Source organism: Diceros bicornis, chromosome 1 (assembly GCF_020826845.1).
Source record: "Diceros bicornis minor isolate mBicDic1 chromosome 1, mDicBic1.mat.cur, whole genome shotgun sequence".
Taxonomy (NCBI): domain Eukaryota; kingdom Metazoa; phylum Chordata; class Mammalia; order Perissodactyla; family Rhinocerotidae; genus Diceros; species Diceros bicornis.
Window position 1 is genome coordinate 82034145 of NC_080740.1, and position 12529 is coordinate 82046673.

The window sequence follows — 12529 nt, forward strand, 5'->3', positions numbered from 1 at the left end:
GTCAATAAGTAAATAACCTGCTAAATGTGTTTCTAAAATGTAATTGTAGAAGAAATTTTACTTAGAAATCACTAATTTTAAATCCCCTATTGCTCTGAATAAAGAAAATCGTTAATTTTTATCATTTGTTTTCTTTTTCTTTATCTTGGCTTTAGCATAGAAAAACATTTGAAAATCAACCAATAACAATTTAGATTTTTTAAGTTTTAGGAATCTTTAGAGATTATTGAGTCCAGAGCTCTCAGGTTCCACGTTCATCCAAACGTGCTTGCTCTTGTCTGAACAAATAAATGACATGCCCAGAGTGGGCTAGGAGGGCATCTGCTGCTGCTCAGGTCCAGCTGATATGCCTAAGGATACGCCAGCCTTCCAAAAAAGACCCCATAATATCTGACTTGCATGAGAAAGTTCATAGTTTTTGAATGTCATTAACTATTTCAAAAACTGTATCAACAGGGGCTGGCCCGGTGGCGTAGTGGTTAAGTGCGCGCATCCTGCTTCGGCGGCCCAAGTGTTGGCAGGTTCAGATCCCAGGTGCGCACCGATGCACCACTTGTCAAGCCATGCTGTGGCGGCATCGCATACAAAGTAGAGGAAGATGGGCACAGATATTAGCCCAGGGCCAGTCTTCCTCAGCAAAAAAAGAGGAGGATTGGCATCCGAAGTTAGCTCAGGGCGGATCTTCCTCACAAAAACAAAAAGAATAAAACTGTATGAACACTAGTGTGGGATAACCAACACCTGTCTGCTGGCCATATTTGGCCCATAGTTGGCCATTTTGTTTCTTTAAATTTAATCCAATCTCCACATTTTGAATCTGTGGAAACCTTCACCCAGAGAGAAGGTCAAGGTCATCTCTTGATTTCTTCAAGATCATGCAGTGAGGTGGTAGATATAGGACAGAAACCCAGGCCTCCACAGTTCTGTGCCTTGGTTAGTTTCACTACATTATTCTGCCACTTTTTCTTGTTATAAGACAAGGGTGAAGTTGTGTGGTCTATTAACTCACACAAGAGAGGAAATATTATTTTGCATTTAAATTTGGAAGTAGAAAACACTTTTAGACTGGATTCATAGGATTCACTTTTAGGTTGAATTCATAGGATGGGATTTAAGAATTGTGGAGAATAAGGGCCGGCCCCGTGGCTTAGCCATTAAGTGTACCCGCTCCGCTACTGGCAGCCTGGGTTTGGATCCCGGGCGTGCACCAACCCACCGCTTCTCTGGCCATGCTGAGGCCACGTCCCACATCAGCAACTAGAAGGATGTGCAACTATGACATACAACTATCTACTGGGGCTTTGGGGGGAAAAAAAAAAAGGAGGAGGATTGGCAATAGATGTTAGCTCAGAGCCGGTCTTCCTCAGCAAAAAGAGGAGGGTTAGCATGGATGTTAGCTCAGGGCTGATCTTCCTCATAAAAAAAAAAAAAAAAAAAGAATTGTGGAAAATAAGAGGAAGATTTTCCAACCTATGATTTTCTGATTGCATGAGGAAGAGAGAAACACATCAAAATGAACAAGGACATGTGGTCCACCCTAAGGGATGGGAGCTGTGTGAATGAATGAGGAGCAATGGGGAATGCTGTGAGAATTGAGGCAAGTAAGTCACTTGCAGGTTCATGCAAACCATATCCCATAGCAATCAGTTTCTTAAAGCTTATCTATCCCTCATCCTCCTTTCTTCTTTCATTTCCTCATAGAATAAACATAAAGCCCTCATAAAGTATGTGAGAGAGTGATCTCACTTATCCGTGGACTTCATCTCATCATCATTGATGGCTCTGACTGGAAGCAAATTTTGCCTTTATCTCGCTGTGGGGGTTCAGCATCTTTCACATTAGTTATGTTTACGTAAATGAGGAATCTAAGGGTGAAATTATAATTTATGAGAACTGCATGGAGCTTCTGACAATACTCATAAACAATCTAAACAACTTTATCTTGTTTCAGAACAAAACATACATTTTGTCACCTAATGAGGATTTTTATTGTAACTATTTCTATTCTGGACTGCCCTGTTACTGTGAATAATATGGTGTGGGTTGAGTTTTTTTTCATTTTATATGTTTAGAAAGGTTTGCTCATGCCTATGATTCTTCCTTAAGGATTAGTTAACAGTAAATATTATCAGGTGACCACACCCATATCAAATCTCACTGATTGGGAAATTGACTGCTGATAGCTTCAGGAACCCAGCTGTTACTGTTGGTTGGTTGTTTTTTGTTTTGTTTTTAACAAAGTAATTAACAAGTTGTAGAATCCTGATCCTGAGATTGAGACCCCTTGGCTCATTTGGTCTCTACTGTTGGTCATTATTCATTGTAATCTTGCCTCTGCAAAAACAAATAGCAAGTGATAGTTCTTCAGTTGTGTTATAATTTCAGAATATCATCGATTTACCAGTTGGCATTCCGCAGATTCTGGTGGGGGTGGGAGGAGGAACTGAGACTTGTGACATGGCAGATTTTTATTTAATCTTTAGTGTCATCGTTGAATAAACAGACTATCTTAATTATAATTAAGGGAGACAGCAAATAGTCCATTTTCTCCCAGAGTTGCTCATCACTTAAGAACAAAAGGAAGAGCAGGCAAAACTCCCCAATTAGACTGAACCTTCGTCCGCTTAATATTTCTTGTGCTGGTGGTGGGAATAGAGACCAAAACCAGTTCATTTTTTTTTTTCTCTATTACTCCATTTCTACTTTTGATTGAAAAAAATAATAATCTGCCTTTTTTTTTCTTCTAGGAAATATTTGAACAAAAGGCTATCAGATAGAATCATAGCTTCCAGATTTAAATGCTCATCTAAGGATAACCAGTGTAATCGGCTGAGCTTGCGAAGAGTACACAATCATAAAATCATTTAATTAAATTCCATCGATGCTGTTTGTTTTGGTGCTCATTTGGGTATTAATAACACCATTGCTGTTTTCCATGCCAAAGGTTTACCACTTAATTATTATCTTTGCTTATTGGAGATGTTAGCATCAATTTGTAGGGTTCCATAATCACACAGTGGGTGTTGCTTCACCAGATATGACACGCTTTCCAGAACTAGAAGTCCCACAGCCTGTGCTTGATCTGAAGATGAAGCCGTGGAAATCAAATGAAAACATTTGTTAACTTGTAAAAATGAAACACAGAAAATAAGAACAGTTATTCAGACTGTGAGTAAATTTGATGGGGTGTGAACTGATCACTTTATTACACTCTGTTTATAGCATCCTTGCCATTTTCTGAGATGGCAGCCCAATGCTTTTCATTGTCTTAATTAGATTAAGAATGGATTAGAGGAGCCAAATCTATTATTAAAAAGGCAATTCTGCTGTGTTCCTGAAAACCCCCTTTTGGTTTTTAATTTCCTAAATTCCACTGATGCAAAATAGCAAATGCCTTACTTGTAATTATGAGCATGTATGCATTCATTTAAAAGGCTGTAAGAGTATTAAGAAAATCAGATCTTTAATTTTTTTCAAAATTATTTTTCAAGAAATAAGGAAAGGAAGGGAGGGAAGGAGGGGGAGGATGGAGGGCTGCATTTCTTTTTGCTATGATGAAAAACATGAGGCAACAGTGTAATTGTTTTCTTCTTTTGGTTTACGCAAACATAAAAAGGACAATGCATGTTTCTATGAGCTGATAATTTCTCCAGATAAATTTGTTTACTTCCACCCCTGAAATATTTGAGAATGGAGGCTTCTCATCCTTTTAAGTTAGATTGAGCATTTGTTCTGTGGGAAACCTTCCAGGATAATGATCTGGTTTCACATTTTGCATATCTACCTCTCCTCCTTGTGCCTCAACAAATGCAACTTTCAGTTTAAAACTTTGTTATATAGTCTATTATAAACATTACGCAAGTATTGCTTTGAATTTCAGTTGGAGCAGGGCTGCTGTGTTGGAAACTATTGTGATTCATTTTTCCAGTAGGTGCCCTAGCTTTGATTTATTGTTGAGTTTCCCGCTCTAAACTATGTCACCTTGAGATGCTATTTCTTACATATTTACTCTGCATTTAAAAATTACTGTATAGTCATGTGATAAAATTTGAAAGTATCACACATACACAAACACATACACACAAATGAATGCGTGTAACAACTGATGAAATTCAAATAAGGTCTGTGGTTTACTTAATATTGCACCAGTGTTAACTTGTTGGTTTTGATAATGTCCTATGGTTATATAGGTTATCATTGGGGAAATCTGGATGAAGGCTACACGAGAACTCTCTGGACTATTTTTGCAATTTCTGTGGGTCTTATTTCAAAATAAAAAGTTTTAAAAATTTAATGTATAGTTTCAGTCCATTAACTCCTAAACTGCTACCAACAAATATTGATTTCTACTCGATCTATATTAAATTGATTTTGTTTTAGTAACCGACACTCAGATATCACGAACCTTATGAATACTCATAATTCTCTTCTTCTTCTGGGTACATTGCATGCATTTCCTATTCATTCAACTCTAATACCCCTTAGCATAGGCTTCATGTCTGAATGGTCTTTTTAGCCCCAGAGCCTAACACTGGGCTTTGGACATCATGGTCCCAGGGCATTTGACTGTTGAATATTCCAACAGGAGAATAGATATAATAGGAAGAAAAATCATGGAAAGATAGCTAAGTGAATAAAGAACTGCTATGCTAGCACAATGCTTGCCACACAGTGAACAACCCTGTATATATTCCCAATGAAGGAATTAGTTAATTAATTTTTTTTACAAGTGAATTTTGTGTCTTAGCAAGATAGGACTCAGTTCCTGCTGAGCCATCTGTTCTTTTGAGTACTTTGTGATGAACTCAGATTCTGAGATGGCTCATTAATTGTCATTGCTTCAGTGAGGTCCTATGTTTGGGATTGGAGGTCTTGAAGTGATACCTAATTTAGGAGGACTGTGACAAAATTTATCACTAATTACCTGTCCCTCAAATGGGAATCAATGCCATAAGCAACAGAGATGGTGATAATGGTTATCATTTATTGCGTGATTAGTATTCTAATCATTTTACATGTATTCTCTCACTTTCATTTTACTCCATTACTGGCTTAGAGTTTAGTAAAATAACTTGTCCAGGGTCACCCATAATTGGCTTGTGAGTGGCAGAGCTGGGACTTGAGCCCAGGAAGCCTGACTTCGGATAACCTTTATGGTCTCCCTTTCCTACTTGTGCCCTTATGCTCTGGAATGGTGAGTGGTTATCAACCCTGGAGGTGTATTAGAATCATCTGAGGACCTCTTCCTGGACCCACTCCCAGATACACTTATTTAATTTATCTGTGTGGGCACTTTATTAAATATCGGAGGTGGTTCTAGTGTGCACCATGGTGAGCATCACTCCCTTAGCTATACGTCAGAACTCACTCAATGTCTGTGAAGAGTGGAGGCTATTTATTCTACTTATAAGTTCATTATGTCTGGGCATAACCACAGCAAAGCAGAGTAGTTGTCCCAGACACCTACCTTTGGAGAGATGGAGCTGGGAGTCTACCTTCTTTGTAATAAATTTCCCATCTTTTGTTAGCAACCTGGTTTTCATATTCTCAGCTATAAGCTTTCCATCTCCACCTTCCACTGTGTACCGCTGAGGTTCATTTTAATAGCATTTTACCTGTATAAAGGTGTCTATTTGCCAAAAATAAGGTTCTACATCAGGAATCCTAAAAATTCACCTGTTTAGGGGAATTAGGCAGATCAGGCAAATGAGTGAAGAAGACAAGTCTTTGAGTAGTGAGTATCCCCCTTTTCAAAGATAGGCTGGTTATCACTGGGGCAAACTGGAGAGCATGTGTCCCATTTCTAGGGGTACTCACTACTCCAGTCTCACAAGGTAGACACACAGAAATGCTACCCAGTGTTCTGGATCTTCCAGTTTTTCAGGAGACTCCAGAAGTCTAATTTTTTTTTAATTTTGTTTTTCTGTTGCAAAATTACTTAGCAGCTAGGTTCATTTATTTTTTTCAACACTGTGCAGGTCAATATTGTGTCGATAGTAACAACGTCAAAGAACTTGTATATAGCTCAAAGCAAGTAGCTGCTTATTCTGCTATCTTTTTGTATTTTGAAATAAATAATTTATCTTTCCTCATTAACTACTAAGTGCACTGAGTTCTAATCTTTATCAGGAAATGGCATTCTGACTTTAGACAAGGCATAGAACTTTGTGGATCTGTGAAATTGAACCTAGAGGAGGGCATTATAGAATTATAGGGGGCTTTAAAGATCTCTAGAGAAAGGCTGGTGGAGATGGGACCCTCTTGCTACCACTTACCAGCTCCATGATTTTAAATGAATTATTTAGCATTCAGAGCTTATGTTTCCTCATCCGTAAAATGGAGACATAAGACACTGATTCTCACGGTTGTCTACAGGATTGAATTAAATTGTGTGTATAAAGTGCTTAGCAGTAAAGCAGGGGCCCTAGTAATAGAAAAGATACATTTAATGAGTGTAATGTTTTTAATAGACTGAAATCAGGCAAACCATTGCCCATGACTTTGTCTCATTGCTCTCGTTGGCCTTAAGCATTGGGTAAACCCGCTTGCTCCTCTCTTGCTACTTTTTCCGTTGACATTTCAAGGCCTTTCCCTATTACTCCTCTCTTTCAAAAATTAGCAAGACTGACAATTTCGTGGTGATGGACAAAAGTTCAAGTCATGTAACTCTTTCCTACCCTTTCTACCATACTGATGAGGAGGTTATGCTTGTGGAACCAGAGGAAATCTCTTTGGGATGATTAGAAGCGAAGTGTGATTAATAATGAATATATGTATGTATTTTAAGAGTAGGGTTGTGTTAAATGCGAAGAGTTGATAAATGCCTGTTAACCTTCTCAGAGGTCAACAGTCGGCCGGGTGGCTGGTTATGCAGGGCAGCCAGAGCAGCTGCAGCCTAATGCAGCCCTGCTCGTAGATCTGATGATGGTACATGCAATTAGGAAAGTGTCTCTGTAATAATGATAATTGGTTTAAACCAAGAGGACAGGGCACAGCTGTGGGGAGCACTGGGAGAGAGAAATCAGAACAATTCTTATGTTCCTAAGAAGTAAGCCTCAAGCTATCCCTTTTCAGCATAAGTCTGTGGTAGCTTTCAATTCCCTCTTGATCATAATTTACTGGAAAACATTTTTAAAATAAGTGCATGACTCTTGGGCCAAAGACTGTTTACCGTCTTTCTTTTTTCAACTTATTGTGAATAGGTTGGGATTGTGCATCTTCCTTTCTAATAATGCTATTGTAGATTTAAATCTCTAACTCAAACCAAGTTTGATACAAACTTTGTGTTTTGGCTTTTATTTTTTCTCAAGAACTGAGCTCAGATTTGCTATAGAAAAGCTCTGTCTTTTGAGGAGCTACAATAATTCAGCTTTGCCTCACTTGAAATGTTGGTATTTGTAAATGAGAGAGCTGCCGCTCTAGACTTACCGTCCTCCTCTCCTCTTCAATGCTTAAGAGAAGCAATCTGGAGAGAAGAAATGTTTTTACTTGTCTTTGATTTTGAAAGAAATTGAGAGCTCTGGTCTACCTCTATGTCCCAGGTTATTTTTCTGTCTTCCCCATCCCTCACTTTCCCTGACCCTTAGATAGCAGAAAAGAGCTCCATGGCTTCTCCCCATAAAAAAGATAATGTTTCAATTCACGACTGGCTCTGAATAATTAACAATAATAATGATGTAAGAATATTTTGCATTTATGACTGCTTTCGATTTTCAACTCTCTTACACATTCACTTTTTTGCTGATTTTCATATCAACACTAAGAAGTAAGAAGAGAGACAAGATAGAATAGTCTTAGAACATTCATTTATTCTTTGATTTACTCATTCATTCAGCAAATATTTAACAAGTCACTACATGTGCAAGATATTATTCTAGGAGCAAGATCCACAATGTGAAAAAGAAAGACAAGGTCTTAGTGCATTTTATTGGGAGGCCCAGGCAATAATTACATAAATGAATGAATACCATCATTTCAGATAATGATACTTGCTATGAAGAAAATAAAACAGAATGATGCCTTTGGAGGGGGCAACTATTGTTGCTTTAGATTGTCTTGTCAGAGAAAGCTGAGCTGGGGTCGTGACATTTGAGCTGAGACCTAAATGACTGAAAGAAAGCAATAATGAGGTTTGGGGAAAGTATGACAAATTCAAAGACCATACGGTGAGAAGAGTGGGGAGAATGACAGGAGGTACAGGGAAAGGTAAGCAGGGGTCAGGTCATTTCGGACCTACCCCATGGTAAGGATATTAATTCAGAACCAGTGCTTCACTGCCTGCAGTCTTTCTAAGGGGATGAGAACTTGCCCAGTGTCCTTCCCCCTGACTGGGTGTAGAAGTGGAGCAAGGCCACATAAACACAAGTAGACTCATGTCATTGCCATCTCTGCACTGTGAGCTCATGGAGTGAAGGCTCTGCCTCATTCCTTTATGCGTCTCTGGACATCCAGCATAGGACCTGGTACGTAATTGGGAAGTGTGTTTGATAAACTGAGCTGGAGTGTCATCAAATGTGATCATGGCCCACCTGCACCAAAGTCATCTAGGGGGGCTTTTGTAAAATAAAGAGTCCGAGGCCTCACTCCAGGCTTATGAATTCAGACTTTCCGGAAGTGGAACTTTCATTCTGCATTTTCAACGAGCTCCTCGAGCAATTCTTATGGACAGGAAATTTGAGAATTGACCTCCTTTTCCTTTCTCCCAAGAAATTCCTGCTATATTATAAAAAATCTCAAAGGTAAAAATATTTAGGCTAATATATGTGTATATTCACAAGAGATTCCTGCTGACAGCTGCATGTGTTTACACTATTTTATATACTGGATCTTAATAGGATTACATAAGTGTGTCCATTTTTAATGTACTTACAATTTATTAATTCAAGCAAAATGAGTGAAGTTGGGAAATTCTATTTCTACTTTTTTTCTATTCATTTATTAGATTTTATTATCAAAAGGTAAACTCTAGCTTGGCTGAGGAAGCCATGTGACAAAGAATAACCTCTTTGGTCAGCTCATGCCAGCAAAACTTTGAAATCCAAGAGCTTAGGATTTAAAACTCTTCAAAAAAGCAGAGCAATACAAAGTATGCCATGTGTTAAAAACATATATTGCCTTAATGAACTAATTTTTAAAAGAAAAATTGGATAAAATAATAAAAGAATGAGTCGAGATGCAGAATAAACTTCTACCTTTAGCAAGTTCTATTCAAATATCGGCAAAGATATAGGTTCCTCTACTCCTCTATTTGGTTTTTAGAAAGATATTGGAGGAAAAGATTCAGCGTTAAGATTAAGCCATACCACACGTTTCCAGTGACAGTATTGTTCCTGCTCCGAGTACATTGTGTTTTTTAACATCCCTCAAACACTGTATACATGGCAATCACTTGAAGTAGTGTTTCCGAGGATGAAAATGACAGACCCTCAGCTGGGAGGAGGGACACGATTTAGCTATACGTATTTTCCAATCCGGTTTAGGACACGTATTTTGGCTATACGTATATTCCAATCCGAACGGCGAAGGAGGAGGCCTGGAGAACGGAAATTCCTTCATTCATCTTTGGGGTTTTGTTTTGTTTACTTATTTAGGATATTTCCCTCTTTCACTGTCTTGTCAAAGCTGCGTAGGTTATCATCCACTTCCTCTTGCTGCTGTCTGTTTCCTAACAAAATATACAATGGTTTTCACTTGTGGCAGGGAAAACAAAAAAGGCAGATGTTTTTTAAACAAAATTCTCTTAAAATCTTGTCCCCGCAAAATACTAAAATAAAATGACACTGTAAGACGCTGCATAAGACGGCAGAAGGGTGAGGTTTCCTCTAGGGCTCCTAGCCCAAGAAATAGGGCTGCTCTTTCTTGTTCCAGAGCCAACTGCTTTGAATGCAGATCATTTGATCAAGTCCCCTCGTCCTCCCCTGAAAATAGGAGACTACATTTGTTGCACCTTCTAATGCAGAGTTGTACCTAGTATAATTTTTATTGTCCTATTTTATTCAATGACATGATTTCTACAGAAAATTACCAGGAATGGCTGAATCCCCTTTCCCCAGCTTGTCTAGTTTCTCTTTATCATTTCAAAAAACATATGAGAATTTTTTTCCCTCTTTCAGATTCACTTCCAGCACCTCTAGTCAATTTAGCTAGCGCAATTTTAATTTCCTGCTTAACCCTATGTTTGCCACCAAACCTGACGTGATTACAATCTGGCAGTCTGCAGGCTACATTGTGGCCAACAGGATTTTGTGTAGCCAGCACAGTGAATTTTTTTTAATTGAGTTTGAATGTCTTTAGATGAGTACACTCCTCACTATCCACAATTGCGTCACGCCTGCTGCTTCACGCATTGGCCTCTGAAGGAATCCTGGCAAGACGAACTCGTGTTGATTTTCTTTTTCAGCACCTCCATCGTTCTTCTTGTGTAACTGCTAGGTTTGGGGGAGTGTGTTTGTGTGTATGTGTGCTGGTTGTGTTAGTATGTATCAATGGTGTGTGTGTGTCGGTTGTATGTATGAGTTGAGTGGGAGTGTTATATGTGTGTTGTGCATGCGTTGGTTGTATGTGTTAATTGTGTGTGTGTGTGTGTGTTTCTGTTGATGGGTGGCGATGCTAGTGGAGCAGCTGGTTGTTTTGGTTTTATTTCTTTCTTTCTCCGCCCCTCCCATTATAGCCAAATAAATTCTATCTCCTTTGGGAGACTTCAATAATTTTTTATATTAGGTAGTTTTCATGTTTTATTTGCCAATATTTACCACATAACTAACATACTACTTCTCATCCTCCCCAAAGAAAAAATCCTGATATAAGTTACACATCCAGTTAAAAAGAATGTTCTGGGTCTCAGATATTTGACTCTGTCAGTTAAGACTTCAGGATTCAGGAATTTCTCTTTAATAACAGCTGATGGCGTTTTTTTAACTAAGGACGTCATAACAAGAAAATTTGTTGGGAATGACAAAACGTGTTCTATAATCTTGTTACCAGACACTTAGCTGAAGTGTTTATCTGCAGATACATAACATGATACAGAGAGCTATAAACAAGGTGCTTCTTGCGTGAACACCCATCCTATTTCTCTAAGAAACTGTTCACACTCTTAACTTTTTGCTGGTTTTTTGTGTTCCATTCCTTGCGGCCTCATTTAGCAAATCCCTGTCTTGAATCATGGCTGGTTTACCAAAAGCAGAACTCTCACATGCCTTTTTTACAGTGGGTGCAGGTTCAGACTTTTAGCACTCATCTTCATTGCCAAATTGTAATCCTAAACATGGCTCTTCCTAGTTTGCTCTTCCAAGAATGTTTGCAAAGCTAGGACTAAGAAGATTTTGCACATTGCCTACTGCAGCTGCCTGTTATTACCAATAAGTTTAATTCCTTGTGCTATGATGTGGCTTTGTAAAATGTGAGAACCATTTCCTGATTCAAGTCTCCCCCACTATTCAAATTTCTCTTTTAGTTCATGTTTGCTTTAACTGTTTTATTATCACGTACCACCTCACTGAAGCCATCCCAAATTTTATTGTTTAACCATTACTTATCTAGTTTTTAGGGACTATACTTACAACAATGCTTATGAATTATGAAATATTTACTTATATGTGTGTGTGGGTGATAATTTTTGTGTGTCTGTATATCTAAGATAAGGAACAAATAAAGGTAGAGGTAAAATAAATGTAAATTAGATAAGGAAAATCTTCTCAGGTGTATCAGTTATCTATTGCTGTGTAACAAATTACTCTAAAATTTAGTGGCTTAAAACAATAAGAAACATTTAATAATGGTCACAGGTCAGAAATTTGGGAGTGGATTAAGTGGGCGGTTCTGGCTCAAGACCTCTCATGGGGCTGCAGTCAAGATGTGTGCCCCAGCTGCAGCATCTGAAGGCTTTGCTGGGGCTGGAGGATCTGTTTCCTTGGTAGCTTATTCACATGACTGGCATGTTGGTGCTAGCTGTAGGAGGCCCAAATTCTTCCCTGCTGGGGTTCCTACACAGGTTGCTGGAATGTCCTTATGACTTGCTTCCCCAAAAGCAGGCGATTCAAGAGAGAGGAAGGAGCAATTTCTTTTATGGTCCAGCCTTGGGACCCACTGTTATTTCTGCCACATTCTATTCATTAGAAGGGAGTCACTGAGTCTAGCCCACATTCAAAGGGAGAGGGATTTAGACTCTGTCTTTAGAAGGAAGAAGCATGAAAGAATTTGTGAACACATTTTAAAACTATCACATTATATTCCTATAATTTTTAACTTTTATAATACCTATATATTCAACAAATTGGGGTAGATTGTCAGTATTTTTTCTTTATCAGTCTCAAAATGTGATTAGAAGACTACTGTGGGAGGCAACATTCTTCCAGCTACACAGAATGGTCTTAGGTTGGACAATATGATGTGGTTTTTCATGCCATGTGTTTCTGTCATGGCTTCCAGATTGGTTATGTTTAATAAAATTAAAACCATTTATTGGAGTTATATATAAAACAATTCCAGTCTCCCTTACTCATTTGGCTAAGTGGCTGTTTTTTAATAG